This window comes from Cylas formicarius, unplaced genomic scaffold (genome assembly GCF_029955315.1).
Source record: "Cylas formicarius isolate icCylForm1 unplaced genomic scaffold, icCylForm1.1 PGA_scaffold_7__23_contigs__length_41026272, whole genome shotgun sequence".
NCBI lineage: Eukaryota > Metazoa > Arthropoda > Insecta > Coleoptera > Brentidae > Cylas > Cylas formicarius.
This window is the reverse complement of record NW_026844352.1, coordinates 17,413,280-17,432,500: the sequence shown is the minus strand read 5'-3', so window position 1 is coordinate 17,432,500 and position 19,221 is coordinate 17,413,280.

Genomic DNA, 19,221 nt, shown 5'->3' with positions numbered 1-19,221 from the left:
GGCGGGTGGACTACGGAATAACGGCTGCCACGTCGAGCGGGAGCGGATCTTTTGAAAGCCCGACATCATCGCTAGCAAGGCTAGCCTCGCTGTCATAGTAGACGGCCAGGTGGTCTCACCGCCGCAGGAGCATCAAGCAACGGTTGCGAAATACGCTGGCAACAGTGCACTCATCACAGGTGTGTCCCAAAAACCTACACGTCTCGGAAGAGAAAACCTCCACCACCGCAGCGACCATTTCATGGAACGGGGTGTGGTGTCGAAAGTCCATAAACACACTTAATGTTCCGTGGAAACTTCCATTAGGGAGATATGGTTTGCAACGCGAAGAGCACCGCAGTTGCAGCGGTGACCGCATCTTCCCCTGGGACCTTGAAAATCCGTAGAAGTCATCTGCAGTTTCAATGTATATTTCAGTCTGCCAAGTTATGGAAATGCAGGTTTTGATTATAATCTACTCGAAATCAAGAGCGAAAAAAACCCAAATTTGTCCCAAAAAGAGGGGTTTTAAGATCATATCTGCTCTTCTAATGTAGATTTGGGTGCATTAAGAGGCGAAGAAGCAGATTCTGACAGGGATTTTATCGAAATCGGCAACTATTTGATTTAGAAAGGGGTTTTACACCCATGATAGTCTAAGCTGATATTTGCAGTTTTGATGCGGTTTTAGATACGATATGAATCGAAGAAGCCGATTTTGACTGGAATCTGTTTAAAATGACAAAGAAAAACCTATTATCAATTCAAGGAAGTGAATTTTTAAGTAGTTATCTGCAGTTTTAATGTAGATTTCAGTTGGCTAAGTTATGAAAATGCATGTTTTGGCTATAATCTTCCGTAAATCAAGGGCGAAAACCAATTATTTGTCCCAAAAGAAGGTGTTTTAAGTATATATCTGCATTTCTAAGGTAGATTTGGGTACAATAAGAGGCGAAAAAGCAGATTCTGACTAAGATTTTATCGAAATCGGTAACTATTTGACTCAGAAAGGTTGCCTTACGTCGAAATCTAATAGTTTATTAAGGTTTTCGTTACTAAAATGCCCAAAGACGCCGATTTTAACTAGAATTTGAAAGATATTAACATGAATATATAACTGTTTGTATCAAAAAATGATAGTTTAAACTGATATTTGCAGTTTTGATGCGGTTTTAGGTACAATATGAGTCGAAGAAGCCGATTTTGACTGGAATCTGTTTAAAATGACAAAGAAAAACCTATTATCAATTCAAGGAAGTGAATTTTTAAGTAGTTATCTGCAGTTTTAATGTAGATTTCAGTTCGCTAAGTTATGAAAATGCATGTTTTGGCTATAATCTTCCGTAAATCAAGGGCGAAAATCAATTATTTGTCCCAAAAGAAGGTGTTTTAAGTATATATCTGCATTTCTAAGGTAGATTTGGGTACAATAAGAGGCGAAAAAGCAGATTCTGACTAAGATTTTATCGAAATCGGCAACTATTTGACTCAGAATGGTTGCCTTACGTCGAAATCTAATAGTTTATTAAGGTTTTCGTTACTAAAATGCCCAAAGACGCCGATTTTGACTAGAATTTGAAAGATATTGACATGAATATATAACTGTTTGTATCAAAAAATGATAGTTTAAACTGATATTTGCAGTTTTGATGCGGTTTTAGGTACGATATGAGTCGAAGAAGCCGATTTTGACTGGAATCTGTTTAAAATGACAAAGAAAAACCTATTATCAATTCAAGGAAGTGAATTTTTAAGTAGTTATCTGCAGTTTTAATGTAGATTTCAGTTCGCTAAGTTATGAAAATGCATGTTTTGGCTATAATCTTCCGTAAATCAAGGGCGAAAACCAATTATTTGTCCCATAAGAAGGTGTTTTAAGTATATATCTGCATTTCTAAGGTAGATTTGGGTACAATAAGAGGCGAAAAAGCAGATTCTGACTAAGATTTTATCGAAATCGGCAACTATTTGACTCAGAAAGGTTGCCTTACGTCAAAATCTAATAGTTTATTAAGGTTTTCGTTACTAAAATGCCCAAAGATGCCGATTTTGACTAGAATTTGAAAGATATTGACATGAATATATAACTGTTTGTATCAAAAAATGATAGTTTAAACTGATATTTGCAGTTTTGATGCGGTTTTAGATACGATATGAATTGAAGAAGCCGATTTTGACTGGAATCTGTTTAAAATGACAAAGAAAAACCTGCAAATATCAGTTTAAACTATCATTTTTTGATACAAACAGTTATATATTCATGTCAATATCTTTCAAATTCTAGTCAAATTCGGCGTCTTTGGGCATTTTAGTAACGAAAATCTTAATAAACTATTAGATTTCGACGTAAGGCAACCATTCTGAGTCAAATAGTTGCCGATTTCGATAAAATCTTAGTCAGAATCTGCTTTTTCGCCTCTTATTGTACCCAAATCTACCTTAGAAATGCAGATATATACTTAAAACACCTTCTTTTGGGACAAATAATTGGTTTTCGCCCTTGATTTACGGAAGATTATAGCCAAAACATGCATTTTCATAACAGCGAACTGAAATCTACATTAAAACTGCAGATAACTACTTAAAAATTCACTTCCTTGAATTGATAATAGGTTTTTCTTTGTCATTTTAAACAGATTCCAGTCAAAATCGGCTTCTTCGATTCATATCGTATCTAAAACCGCATCAAAACTGCAAATATCAGCTTAGACTATCATTTTTTGATACAAACAGTTATATATTCATGTCAATATCTTTCAAATTCTAGTCAAAATCGGCGTCTTTGGGCATTTTAGTAACGAAAACCTTAATAAACTATTAGATTTCGGCGTAAGGCAACCATTCTGAGTCAAATAGTTGCCGATTTCGATAAAATCTTAGTCAGAATCTGCTTTTTCGCCTCTTATTGTACCCAAATCTACCTTAGAAATGCAGATATATACTTAAAACACCTTCTTTTGGGACAAATAATTGGTTTTCGCCCTTGATTTACGGAAGATTATAGCCAAAACATGCATTTTCATAACTTAGCGAACTGAAATCTACATTAAAACTGCAGATAACTACTTAAAAATTTACTTCCTTGAATTGATAATAGGTTTTTCTTTGTCATTTTAAACAGATTCCAGTCAAAATCGGCTTCTTCGATTCATATCGTATCTAAAACCGCATCAAAACTGCAAATATCAGTTTAAACTATCATTTTTTGATACAAACAGTTATATATTCATGTCAATGTCTTTCAAATTCTAGTCAAAATCGGCGTCTTTGGGCATTTTAGTGACGAAAACCTTAATAAACTATTAGATTTCGACGTAAGGCAACCATTCTGAGTCAAATAGTTGCCGATTTCGATAAAATCTTAGTCAGAATCTGCTTTTTCGCCTCTTATTGTACCCAAATCTACCTTAGAAATGCAGATATATACTTAAAACACCTTCTTTTGGGACAAATAATTTGTTTTCGCCCTTGATTTACGGAAGATTATAGCCAAAACATGCATTTTCATAACTTAGCGAACTGAAAGCTACATTAAAACTGCAGATAACTACTTAAAAATTCACTTCCTTGAATTGATAATAGGTTTTTCTTTGTCGTTTTAAACAGATTCCAGTCAAAATCGGTTTCTTCGACTCATATCGTACCTAAAACCGCATCAAAACTGCAAATATCAGTTTAAACTATCATTTTTTGATACAAACAGTAATATATTCATGTCAATATCTTTCAAATTCTAGTCAAAATCGGCTTCTTCGATTCATATCGTATCTAAAACCGCATCAAAACTGCAAATATCAGCTTAGACTATCATTTTTTGATACAAACAGTTATATATTCATGTCAATATCTTTCAAATTCTAGTCAAAATCGGCGTCTTTGGGCATTTTAGTAACGAAAACCTTAATAAACTATTAGATTTCGGCGTAAGGCAACCATTCTGAGTCAAATAGTTGCCGATTTCGATAAAATCTTAGTCAGAATCTGCTTTTTCGCCTCTTATTGTACCCAAATCTACCTTAGAAATGCAGATATATACTTAAAACACCTTCTTTTGGGACAAATAATTGGTTTTCGCCCTTGATTTACGGAAGATTATAGCCAAAACATGCATTTTCATAACTTAGCGAACTGAAATCTACATTAAAACTGCAGATAACTACTTAAAAATTCACTTCCTTGAATTGATAATAGGTTTTTCTTTTTCATTTTAAACAGATTCCAGTCAAAATCGGCTTCTTCGACTCATATCGTACCTAAAACCGCATCAAAACTGCAAATATCAGTTTAAACTATCATTTTTTGATACAAACAGTTATATATTCATGTCAATATCTTTCAAATTCTAGTCAAAATCGGGGTCTTTGGGCATTTTAGTAACGAAAACCTTAATAAACTATTAGATTTCGACGTAAGGCAACCATTCTGAGTCAAATAGTTGCCGATTTCGATAAAATCTTAGTCAGAATCTGCTTTTTCGCCTCTTATTGTACCCAAATCTACCTTAGAAATGCAGATATATATTAAAACACCTTCTTTTGGGACAAATAATTGGTTTTCGCCCTTGATTTACGGAAGATTATAGCCAAAATATGCATTTGCATAACTTAGCGAACTGAAATCTACATTAAAACTGCAGATAACTACTTAAAAATTCACTTCCTTGAATTGATAATAGGTTTTTCTTTGTCATTTTAAACAGATTCCAGTCAAAATCGGCTTCTTCGATTCATATCGTATCTGAAACCGCATCAAAACTGCAAATATCAGTTTAAACTATCATTTTTTGATACAAACAGTTATATATTCATGTCAATATCTTTCAAATTCTAGTCAAAATCGGCGTCTTTGGGCATTTTAGTAACGAAAACCTTAATAAACTATTAGATTTCGACGTAAGGCAACCATTCTGAGTCAAATAGTTGCCGATTTCGATAAAATCTTAATCAGAATCTGCTTTTTCGCCTCTTATTGTACCCAAATCTACCTTAGAAATGCAGATATATACTTAAAACACCTACTTTTGGCACAAATAATTGGTTTTCGCCCTTGATTTACGGAAGATTATAGCAAAAACATGCATTTTCATAACTTAGCGAACTGAAATCTACATTAAAACTGCAGATAACTACTTAAAAATTCACTTCCTTGAATTGATAATAGGTTTTTCTTTGTCATTTTAAACAGATTCCAGTCAAAATCGGCTTCTTCGATTCATATCGTATCTAAAACCGCATCAAAACTGCAAATATCAGTTTAAACTATCATTTTTTGATACAAACAGTTATATATTCATGTCAATATCTTTCAAATTCTAGTCAAAACCGGCGTCTTTGGGCATTTTAGTAACGAAAACCTTAATAAACTATTAGATTTCGACGTAAGGCAAAATTTCTGAGACAAATAGTTGCCGATTTCGATAAAATCTTAGTCAGAATCTGCTTTTTCGCCTCTTATTGTACCCAAATCTACCTTAGAAATGCAGATATATACTTAAAACACCTTCTTTTGGGACAAATAACTGGTTTTCGCCCTTGATTTACGGAAGATTATAGCCAAAACATGCATTTTCATAACTTAGCGAACTGAAATCTACATTAAAACTGCAGATAACTACTTAAAAATTCACTTCCTTGAATTGATAATAGGTTTTTCTTTGTCATTTTAAACAGATTCCAGTCAAAATCGGCTTCTTCGACTCAAATCGTACCTAAAACCGCATCAAAACTGCAAATATCAGTTTAAACTAACATTTTTTGATACAAACAGTTATATATTCATGTCAATATCTTTCAAATTCTAGTCAAAATCGGCGTCTTTGGGCATTTTAGTAACGAAAACCTTAATAAAGTATTAGATTTCGACGTAAGGCAACCTTTCTGAGTCAAATAGTTGCCGATTTCGATAAAATCTTAGTCAGAATCTGCTTTTTCGCCTCTTATTGTACCCAAATCTACCTTAGAAATGCAGATATATACTTAAAACACCTTCTTTTGGGACAAATAATTGGTTTTCGCCCTTGATTTACGGAAGATTATAGCCAAAACATGCATTTTCATAACTTAGCGAACTGAAATCTACATTAAAACTGCAGATAACTACTTAAAAATTTACTTCCTTGAATTGATAATAGGTTTTTCTTTGTCATTTTAGACAGATTCCAGTCAAAATCGGCTTCTTCGACTCATATCGTACCTAAAACCGCATCAAAACTGCAAATATCAGTTTAAACTATCATTTTTTGATACAAACAGTTATATATTCATGTCAATATCATTCAAATTCTTGTCAAAATTGGCGTCTTTGGGCATTTTAGTAACGAAAACCTTAATAAACTATTAGATTTCGACGTAAGGCAACCATTCTGAGTCAAATAGTTGCCGATTTCGATAAAATCTTAGTCAGAATCTGCTTTTTCGCCTCTTATTGTTCCCAAATCTACCTTAGAAATGCAGATATATACTTAAAACACCTTCTTTTGGGACAAATAATTGGTTTTCGCCCTTGATTTACGGAAGATTATAGCCAAAACATGCATTTTCATAACTTAGCGAACTGAAATCTACATTAAAACTGCAGATAACTACTTAAAAATTCACTTCCTTGAATTGATAATAGGTTTTTCTTTGTCATTTTAAACAGATTCCAGTCAAAATCGGCTTCTTCGATTCATATCGTATCTAAAACCGCATCAAAACTGCAAATATCAGTTTAAACTATCATTTTTTGATACAAACAGTTATATATTCATGTCAATATCTTTCAAATTCTAGTCAAAATCGGTGTCTTTGGGCATTTTAGTAACGAAAACCTTAATAAGCTATTAGATTTCGACGTAAGGCAACCTTTCTGAGTCAAATAGTTGCCGATTTCGATAAAATCTTAGTCAGAATCTGCTTTTTCGCCTCTTATTGTACCCAAATCTACCTTAGAAATGCAGATATATACTTAAAACACCTTCTTTTGGGACAAATAATTGGTTTTCGCCCTTGATTTACGGAAGATTATAGCCAAAACATGCATTTTCATAACTTAGCGAACTGAAATCTACATTAAAACTGCAGATAACTACTTAAAAATTCACTTCCTTGAATTGATAATAGGTTTTTCTTTTTCATTTTAAACAGATTCCAGTCAAAATCGGCTTCTTCGACTCATATCGTACCTAAAACCGCATCAAAACTGCAAATATCAGTTTAAACTATCATTTTTTGATACAAACAGTTATATATTCATGTCAATATCTTTCAAATTCTAGTCAAAATCGGGGTCTTTGGGCATTTTAGTAACGAAAACCTTAATAAACTATTAGATTTCGACGTAAGGCAACCATTCTGAGTCAAATAGTCGCCGATTTCGATAAAATCTTAGTCAGAATCTGCTTTTTCGTCTCTTATTGTACCCAAATCTACCTTAGAAATGCAGATATATATTAAAACACCTTCTTTTGGGACAAATAATTGGTTTTCGCCCTTGATTTACGGAAGATTATAGCCAAAACATGCATTTGCATAACTTAGCGAACTGAAATCTACATTAAAACTGCAGATAACTACTTAAAAATTCACTTCCTTGAATTGATAATAGGTTTTTCTTTGTCATTTTAAACAGATTCCAGTCAAAATCGGCTTCTTCGATTCATATCGTATCTAAAACCGCATCAAAACTGCAAATATCAGTTTAAACTATCATTTTTTGATACAAACAGTTATATATTCATGTCAATATCTTTCAAATTCTAGTCAAAATCGGCGTCATTTTAGTAACGAAAACCTTAATAAACTATTAGATTTCGACGTAAGGCAACCATTCTGAGTCAAATAGTTGCCGATTTCGATAAAATCTTAGTCAGAATCTGCTTTTTCGCCACTTATTGTACCCAAATCTACCTTAGAAATGCAGATATATACTTAAAACACCTTCTTTTGGGACAAATAATTGGTTTTCGCCCTTGATTTACGGAAGATTATAGCCAAAACATGCATTTTCATAACTTAGCGAACTGAAATCTACATTAAAACTGCAGATAACTACTTAAAAATTCACTTCCTTGAATTGATAATAGGTTTTTCTTTGTCATTTTAAACAGATTCCAGTCAAAATCGACTTCTTCGACTCGTATCGTACCTAAAACCGCATCAAAACTGCAAATATCAGTTTAAACTATCATTTTTTGATACAAACAGTTATATATTCATGTCAATATCTTTCAAATTCTAGTCAAAATCGTCGTCTTTGGGCATTTTAGTAACGAAAACCTTAATAAACTATTAGATTTCGACGTAAGGCAACCATTCTGAGTCAAATAGTTGCCGATTTCGATAAAATCTTAGTCAGAATCTGCTTTTTCGCCTCTTATTGTACCCAAATCTACCTTAGAAATGCAGATATATACTTAAAACACCTTCTTTTGGGACAAATAATTGGTTTTCGCCCTTGATTTACGGAAGATTATAGCCAAAACATGCATTTTCATAACTTAGCGAACTGAAATCTACATTAAAACTGCAGATAACTACTTAAAAATTCACTTCCTTGAATTGATAATAGGTTTTTCTTTTTCATTTTAAACAGATTCCAGTCAAAATCGGCTTCTTCGACTCATATCGTACCTAAAACCGCATCAAAACTGCAAATATCAGTTTAAACTATCATTTTTTGATACAAACAGTTATATATTCATGTCAATATCTTTCAAATTCTAGTCAAAATCGGGGTCTTTGGGCATTTTAGTAACGAAAACCTTAATAAACTATTAGATTTCGACGTAAGGCAACCATTCTGAGTCAAATAGTTGCCGATTTCGATAAAATCTTAGTCAGAATCTGCTTTTTCGCCTCTTATTGTACCCAAATCTACCTTAGAAATGCAGATATATATTAAAACACCTTCTTTTGGGACAAATAATTGGTTTTCGCCCTTGATTTACGGAAGATTATAGCCAAAACATGCATTTGCATAAGTTAGCGAACTGAAATCTACATTAAAACTGCAGATAACTACTTAAAAATTCACTTCCTTGAATTGATAATAGGTTTTTCTTTGTCATTTTAAACAGATTCCAGTCAAAATCGGCTTCTTCGATTCATATCGTATCTAAAACCGCATCAAAACTGCAAATATCAGTTTAAACTATCATTTTTTGATACAAACAGTTATATATTCATGTCAATATCTTTCAAATTCTAGTCAAAATCGGCGTCATTTTAGTAACGAAAACCTTAATAAACTATTAGATTTCGACGTAAGGCAACCATTCTGAGTCAAATAGTTGCCGATTTCGATAAAATCTTAGTCAGAATCTGCTTTTTCGCCACTTATTGTACCCAAATCTACCTTAGAAATGCAGATATATACTTAAAACACCTTCTTTTGGGACAAATAATTGGTTTTCGCCCTTGATTTACGGAAGATTATAGCCAAAACATGCATTTTCATAACTTAGCGAACTGAAATCTACATTAAAACTGCAGATAACTACTTAAAAATTCACTTCCTTGAATTGATAATAGGTTTTTCTTTGTCATTTTAAACAGATTCCAGTCAAAATCGACTTCTTCGACTCGTATCGTACCTAAAACCGCATCAAAACTGCAAATATCAGTTTAAACTATCATTTTTTGATACAAACAGTTATATATTCATGTCAATATCTTTCAAATTCTAGTCAAAATCGTCGTCTTTGGGCATTTTAGTAACGAAAACCTTAATAAACTATTAGATTTCGACGTAAGGCAACCATTCTGAGTCAAATAGTTGCCGATTTCGATAAAATCTTAGTCAGAATCTGCTTTTTCGCCTCTTATTTTACCCAAATCTACCTTAGAAATGCAGATATATACTTAAAACACCTTCTTTTGGGACAAATAATTGGTTTTCGCCCTTGATTTACGGAAGATTATAGCCAAAACATGCATTTTCATAGCTTAGCGAACTGAAATCTACATTAAAACTGCAGATAGCTACTTAAAAATTCACTTCCTTGAATTGATAATAGGTTTTTCTTTGTCATTTTAAACAGATTCCAGTCAAAATCGGTTTCTTCGATTCATATCGTATCTAAAACCGCATCAAAACTGCAAATATCAGTTTAAACTATCATTTTTTGATACAAACAGTTATATATTCATGTCAATATCTTTCAAATTCTAGTCAAAATCGGCGTCTTTGGGCATTTTAGTAACGAAAACCTTAATAAACTATTAGATTTCGACGTAAGGCAACCATTCTGAGTCAAATAGTTGCCGATTTCGATAAAATCTTAGTCAGAATCTGCTTTCTCGCCTCTTACTGTACCCAAATCTACCTTAGAAATGCAGATATATACTTAAAACACCTTCTTTTGGGACAAATAATTGGTTTTCGCCCTTGATTTACGGAAGATTATAGCCAAAACGAGTACGAAAACGAAACGAAAACCTTAATAAACTATTAGATTTCGACGTAAGGCAACCTTTCTGAGTCAAATAGTTGCCGATTTCGATAAAATCTTAGTCAGAATCTGCTTTTTCGCCTCTTATTGTACCCAAATCTACCTTAGAAATGCAGATATATACTTAAAACACCTTCTTTTGGGACAAATAATTGGTTTTCGCCCTTGATTTACGGAAGATTATAGCCAAAACATGCATTTTCATAACTTAGCGAACTGAAATCTACATTAAAACTGCAGATAACTACTTAAAAATTCACTTCCTTGAATTGATAATAGGTTTTTCTTTTTCATTTTAAACAGATTCCAGTCAAAATCGGCTTCTTCGACTCATATCGTACCTAAAACCGCATCAAAACTGCAAATATCAGTTTAAACTATCATTTTTTGATACAAACAGTTATATATTCATGTCAATATCTTTCAAATTCTAGTCAAAATCGGGGTCTTTGGGCATTTTAGTAACGAAAACCTTAATAAACTATTAGATTTCGACGTAAGGCAACCATTCTGAGTCAAATAGTTGCCGATTTCGATAAAATCTTAGTCAGAATCTGCTTTTTCGCCTCTTATTGTACCCAAATCTACCTTAGAAATGCAGATAAATATTAAAACACCTTCTTTTGGGACAAATAATTGGTTTTCGCCCTTGATTTACGGAAGATTATAGCCAAAACATGCATTTGCATAACTTAGCGAACTGAAATCTACATTAAAACTGCAGATAACTACTTAAAAATTCACTTCCTTGAATTGATAATAGGTTTTTCTTTGTCATTTTAAACAGATTCCAGTCAAAATCGGCTTCTTCGATTCATATCGTATCTAAAACCGCATCAAAACTGCAAATATCAGTTTAAACTATCATTTTTTGATACAAACAGTTATATATTCATGTCAATATCTTTCAAATTCTAGTCAAAATCGGCGTCATTTTAGTAACGAAAACCTTAATAAACTATTAGATTTCGACGTAAGGCAACCATTCTGAGTCAAATAGTTGCCGATTTCGATAAAATCTTAGTCAGAATCTGCTTTTTCGCCACTTATTGTACCCAAATCTACCTTAGAAATGCAGATATATACTTAAAACACCTTCTTTTGGGACAAATAATTGGTTTTCGCCCTTGATTTACGGAAGATTATAGCCAAAACATACATTTTCATAACTTAGCGAACTGAAATCTACATTAAAACTGCAGATAACAACTTAAAAATTCACTTCCTTGAATTGATAATAGGTTTTTCTTTGTCATTTTAAACAGATTCCAGTCAAAATCGACTTCTTCGACTCATATCGCACCTAAAACCGCATCAAAACTGCAAATATCAGTTTAAACTATCATTTTTTGATACAAACAGTTATATATTCATGTCAATATCTTTCAAATTCTAGTCAAAATCGGCGTCTTTGGGCATTTTAGTAACGAAAACCTTAATAAACTATTAGATTTCGACGTAAGGCAACCTTTCTGAGTCAAATAGTTGCCGATTTCGATAAAATCTTAGTCAGAATCTGCTTTTTCGCCTCTTATTGTACCCAAATCTACCTTAGAAATGCAGATATATACTTAAAACACCTTCTTTTGGGACAAATAATTGGTTTTCGCCCTTGATTTACGGAAGATTATAGCCAAAACATGCATTTTCATAACTTAGCGAACTGAAATCTACATTAAAACTGCAGATAACTACTTAAAAATTCACTTCCTTGAATTGATAATAGGTTTTTCTTTGTCATTTTAAACAGATTCCAGTCAAAATCGGCTTCTTCGATTCATATCGTATCTAAAACCGCATCAAAACTGCAAATATCAGTTTAAACTATCATTTTTTGATACAAACAGTTATATATTCATGTCAATATCTTTCAAATTCTAGTCAAAATCGGCGTCTTTGGGCATTTTAGTAACGAAAACCTTAATAAACTATTAGATTTCGACGTAAGGCAACCTTTCTAAGTCAAATAGTTGCCGATTTCGATAAAATCTTAGTCAGAATCTGCTTTTTCGCCTCTTATTGTACCCAAATCTACCTTAGAAATGCAGATATATACTTAAAACACCTTCTTTTGGGACAAATAACTGGTTTTCGCCCTTGATTTACGGAAGATTATAGCCAAAACATGCATTTTCATAACTTAGCGAACTGAAATCTACATTAAAACTGCAGATAACTACTTAAAAATTCACTTCCTTGAATTGATAATAGGTTTTTCTTTGTCATTTTAAACAGATTCCAGTCAAAATCGGCTTCTTCGACTCATATCGTACCTAAAACCGCATCAAAACTGCAAATATCAGTTTAAACTATCATTTTTTGATACAAACAGTTATATATTCATGTCAATATCTTTCAAATTCTAGTCAAAATCGGCGTCTTTGGGCATTTTAGTAACGAAAACCTTAATAAACTATTAGATTTCGACGTAAGGCAACCATTCTGAGTCAAATAGTTGCCGATTTCGATAAAATCTTAGTCAGAATCTGCTTTTTCGCCTCTTATTGTACCCAAATCTACCTTAGAAATGCAGATATATACTTAAAACACCTTCTTTTGGGACAAATAATTGGTTTTCGCCCTTGATTTACGGAAGATTATAGCCAAAACATGCATTTTCATAACTTAGCGAACTGAAATCTACATTAAAACTGCAGATAGCTACTTAAAAATTCACTTCCTTGAATTGATAATAGGTTTTTCTTTGTCATTTTAAACAGATTCCAGTCAAAATCGGTTTCTTCGATTCATATCGTAACTAAAACCGCATCAAAACTGCAAATATCAGTTTAAACTATCATTTTTTGATACAAACAGTTATATATTCATGTCAATATCTTTCAAATTCTAGTCAAAATCGGCGTCTTTGGACATTTTAGTAACGAAAACCTTAATAAACTATTAGATTTCGACGTAAGGCAACCATTCTGAGTCAAATAGTTGCCGATTTCGATAAAATCTTAGTCAGAATCTGCTTTCTCGCCTCTTACTGTAACCAAATCTACCTTAGAAATGCAGATATATACTTAAAACACCTTCTTTTGGGACAAATAATTGGTTTTCGCCCTTGATTTACGGAAGATTATAGCCAAAACGAGTACGAAAACGAAACGAAAACCTTAATAAACTATTAGATTTCGACGTAAGGCAACCTTTCTGAGTCAAATAGTTGCCGATTTCGATAAAATCTTAGTCAGAATCTGCTTTTTCGCCTCTTATTGTACCCAAATCTACCTTAGAAATGCAGATATATACTTAAAACACCTTCTTTTGGGACAAATAATTGGTTTTCGCCCTTGATTTACGGAAGATTATAGCCAAAACATGCATTTTCATAACTTAGCGAACTGAAATCTACATTAAAACTGCAGATAACTACTTAAAAATTCACTTCCTTGAATTGATAATAGGTTTTTCTTTGTCATTTTAAACAGATTCCAGTCAAAATCGGCTTCTTCGATTCATATCGTATCTAAAACCGCATCAAAACTGCAAATATCAGTTTAAACTATCATTTTTTGATACAAACAGTTATATATTCATGTCAATATCTTTCAAATTCTAGTCAAAATCGGCGTCTTTGGGCATTTTAGTAACGAAAACCTTAATAAACTATTAGATTTCGACGTAAGGAAACCATTCTGAGTCAAATAGTTGCCGATTTCGATAAAATCTTAGTCAGAATCTGCTTTTTCGCCTCTTATTGTACCCAAATCTACCTTAGAAATGCAGATATATACTTAAAACACCTTCTTTTGGCACAAATAATTGGTTTTCGCCCTTGATTTACGGAAGATTATAGCAAAAACATGCATTTTCATAACTTAGCGAACTGAAATCTACATTAAAACTGCAGATAACTACTTAAAAATTCACTTCCTTGAATTGATAATAGGTTTTTCTTTGTCATTTTAAACAGATTCCAGTCAAAATCGGCTTCTTCGATTCATATCGTATCTAAAACCGCATCAAAACTGCAAATATCAGTTTAAACTATCATTTTTTGATACAAACAGTTATATATTCATGTCAATATCTTTCAAATTCTAGTCAAAATCGGCGTCTTTGGGCATTTTAGTAACGAAAACCTTAATAAACTATTAGATTTCGACGTAAGGCAACCATTCTGAGTCAAATAGTTGCCGATTTCGATAAAATCTTAGTCAGAATCTGCTTTTTCGCCTCTTATTGTACCCAAATCTACCTTAGAAATGCAGATATATACTTAAAACACCTTCTTTTGGCACAAATAATTGGTTTTCGCCCTTGATTTACGGAAGATTATAGCAAAAACATGCATTTTCATAACTTAGCGAACTGAAATCTACATTAAAACTGCAGATAACTACTTAAAAATTCACTTCCTTGAATTGATAATAGGTTTTTCTTTGTCATTTTAAACAGATTCCAGTCAAAATCGGCTTCTTCGACTCAAATCGTACCTAAGACCGCATCAAAACTGCAAATATCACTTTAAACTATCATTTTTTGATACAAACAGTTATATATTCATGTCAATATCTTTCAAATTCTAGTCAAAATCGGCGTCTTTGGGCATTTTAGTAACGAAAACCTTAATAAACTATTAGATTTCGACGTAAGGCAACCATTCTGAGAAAAATAGTTGCCGATTTCGATAAAATCTTAGTCAGAATCTGCTTTTTCGCCTCTTATTGTACCCAAATCTACCTTAGAAATGCAGATATATACTTAAAACACCTTCTTTTGGGACAAATAATTGGTTTTCGCCCTTGATTTACGGAAGATTATAGCCAAAACATGCATTTTCATAACTTAGCGAACTGAAATCTACATTAAAACTGCAGATAACTACTTAAAAATTCACTTCCTTGAATTGATAATAGGTTTTTCTTTGTCATTTTAAACAGATTCCAGTCAAAATCGGCTTCTTCGATTCATATCGTAACTAAAACCGCATCAAAACTGCAAATATCAGTTTAAACTATCATTTTTTGATACAAACAGTTATATATTCATGTCAATATCTTTCAAATTCTAGTCAAAATCGGCGTCTTTGGGCATTTTAGTAACGAAAACCTTAATAAACTATTAGATTTCGACGTAAGGCAACCATTCTGAGTCAAATAGTTGCCGATTTTGATAAAATCTTAGTCAGAATCTGCTTTCTCGCCTCTTACTGTACCCAAATCTACCTTAGAAATGCAGATATATACTTAAAACACCTTCTTTTGGGACAAATAATTGGTTTTCGCCCTTGATTTACGGAAGATTATAGCCAAAACGAGTACGAAAACGAAACGAAAACCTTAATAAACTATTAGATTTCGACGTAAGGCAACCTTTCTGAGTCAAATAGTTGCCGATTTCGATAAAATCTTAGTCAGAATCTGCTTTTTCGCCTCTTATTGTACCCAAATCTACCTTAGAAATGCAGATATATACTTAAAACACCTTCTTTTGGGACAAATAATTGGTTTTCGCCCTTGATTTACGTAAGATTATAGCCAAAACATGCATTTTCATAACTTAGCGAACTGAAATCTACATTAAAACTGCAGATAACTACTTAAAAATTCACTTCCTTGAATTGATAATAGGTTTTTCTTTGTCATTTTAAACAGATTCCAGTCAAAATCGGCTTCTTCGATTCATATCGTATCTAAAACCGCATCAAAACTGCAAATATCAGTTTAAACTATCATTTTTTGATACAAACAGTTATATATTCATGTCAATATCTTTCAAATTCTAGTCAAAATCGGCGTCTTTGGGCATTTTAGTAACGAAAACCTTAATAAACTATTAGATTTCGACGTAAGGCAACCATTCTGAGTCAAATAGTTGCCGATTTCGATAAAATCTTAGTCAGAATCTGCTTTTTCGCCTCTTATTGTACCCAAATCTACCTTAGAAATGCAGATATATACTTAAAACACCTTCTTTTGGCACAAATAATTGGTTTTCGCCCTTGATTTACGGAAGATTATAGCAAAAACATGCATTTTCATAACTTAGCGAACTGAAATCTACATTAAAACTGCAGATAACTACTTAAAAATTCACTTCCTTGAATTGATAATAGGTTTTTCTTTGTCATTTTAAACAGATTCCAGTCAAAATCGGCTTCTTCGATTCATATCGTATCTAAAACCGCATCAAAACTGCAAATATCAGTTTAAACTATCATTTTTTGATACAAACAGTTATATATTCATGTCAATATCTTTCAAATTCTAGTCAAAATCGGCGTCTTTGGGCATTTTAGTAACGAAAACCGTAATAAACTATTAGATTTCGACGTAAGGCAACCATTCTGAGTCAAATAGTTGCCGATTTCGATAAAATCTTAGTCAGAATCTGCTTTTTCGCCTCTTATTGTACCCAAATCTACCTTAGAAATGCAGATATATACTTAAAACACCTTCTTTTGGCACAAATAATTGGTTTTCGCCCTTGATTTACGGAAGATTATAGCAAAAACATGCATTTTCATAACTTAGCGTACTGAAATCTACATTAAAACTGCAGATAACTACTTAAAAATTCACTTCCTTGAATTGATAATAGGTTTTTCTTTGTCATTTTAAACAGATTCCAGTCAAAATCGGCTTCTTCGAATCATATCGTATCTAAAACCGCATCAAAACTGCAAATATCAGTTTAAACTATCATTTTTTTATACAAACAGTTATATATTCATGTCAATATCTTTCAAATTCTAGTCAAAATCGGCGTCTTTGGGCATTTTAGTGAAAACCTTAATAAACTATTAGATTTCGACGTAAGGCAACCATTCTGAGAAAAATAGTTGCCGATTTCGATAAAATCTTAGTCAGAATCTGCTTTTTCGCCTCTTATTGTACCCAAATCTACCTTAGAAATGCAGATATATACTTAAAACACCTTCTTTTGGGACAAATAATTGGTTTTCGCCCTTGATTTACGGAAGATTATAGCCAAAACATGCATTTTCATAACTTAGCGAACTGAAATCTACATTAAAACTGCAGATAACTACTTAAAAATTCACTTCCTTGAATTGATAATAGGTTTTTCTTTGTCATTTTAAACAGATTCCAGTCAAAATCGGCTTCTTCGATTCATATCGTAACTAAAACCGCATCAAAACTGCAAATATCAGTTTAAACTATCATTTTTTGATACAAACAGTTATATATTCATGTCAATATCTTTCAAATTCTAGTCAAAATCGGCGTCTTTGGGCATTTTAGTAACGAAAACCTTAATAAACTATTAGATTTCGACGTAAGGCAACCATTCTGAGTCAAATAGTTGCCGATTTTGATAAAATCTTAGTCAGAATCTGCTTTCTCGCCTCTTACTGTACCCAAATCTACCTTAGAAATGCAGATATATACTTAAAACACCTTCTTTTGGGACAAATAATTGGTTTTCGCCCTTGATTTACGGAAGATTATAGCCAAAACGAGTACGAAAACGAAACGAAAACCTTAATAAACTATTAGATTTCGACGTAAGGCAACCTTTCTGAGTCAAATAGTTGCCGATTTCGATAAAATCTTAGTCAGAATCTGCTTTTTCTCCTCTTATTGTACCCAAATCTACCTTAGAAATGCAGATATATACTTAAAACACCTTCTTTTGGGACAAATAATTGGTTTTCGCCCTTGATTTACGTAAGATTATAGCCAAAACATGCATTTTCATAACTTAGCGAACTGAAATCTACATTAAAACTGCAGATAACTACTTAAAAATTCACTTCCTTGAATTGATAATAGGTTTTTCTTTGTCATTTTAAACAGATTCCAGTCAAAATCGGCTTCTTCGATTCATATCGTATCTAAAACCGCATCAAAACTGCAAATATCAGTTTAAACTATCATTTTTTGATACAAACAGTTATATATTCATGTCAATATCTTTCAAATTCTAGTCAAAATCGGCGTCTTTGGGCATTTTAGTAACGAAAACCTTAATAAACTATTAGATTTCGACGTAAGGCAACCATTCTGAGTCAAATAGTTGCCGATTTCGATAAAATCTTAGTCAGAATCTGCTTTTTCGCCTCTTATTGTACCCAAATCTACCTTAGAAATGCAGATATATACTTAAAACACCTTCTTTTGGCACAAATAATTGGTTTTCGCCCTTGATTTACGGAAGATTATAGCAAAAACATGCATTTTCATAACTTAGCGAACTGAAATCTACATTAAAACTGCAGATAACTACTTAAAAATTCACTTCCTTGAATTGATAATAGGTTTTTCTTTGTCATTTTAAACAGATTCCAGTCAAAATCGGCTTCTTCGATTCATATCGTATCTAAAACCGCATCAAAACTGCAAATATCAGTTTAAACTATCATTTTTTGATACAAACAGTTATATATTCATGTCAATATCTTTCAAATTCTAGTCAAAATCGGCGTCTTTGGGCATTTTAGTAACGAAAACCGTAATAAACTATTAGATTTCGACGTAAGGCAACCATTCTGAGTCAAATAGTTGCCGATTTCGATAAAATCTTAGTCAGAATCTGCTTTTTCGCCTCTTATTGTACCCAAATCTACCTTAGAAATGCAGATATATACTTAAAACACCTTCTTTTGGCACAAATAATTGGTTTTCGCCCTTGATTTACGGAAGATTATAGCAAAAACATGCATTTTCATAACTTAGCGTACTGAAATCTACATTAAAACTGCAGATAACTACTTAAAAATTCACTTCCTTGAATTGATAATAGGTTTTTCTTTGTCATTTTAAACAGATTCCAGTCAAAATCGGCTTCTTCGAATCATATCGTATCTAAAACCGCATCAAAACTGCAAATATCAGTTTAAA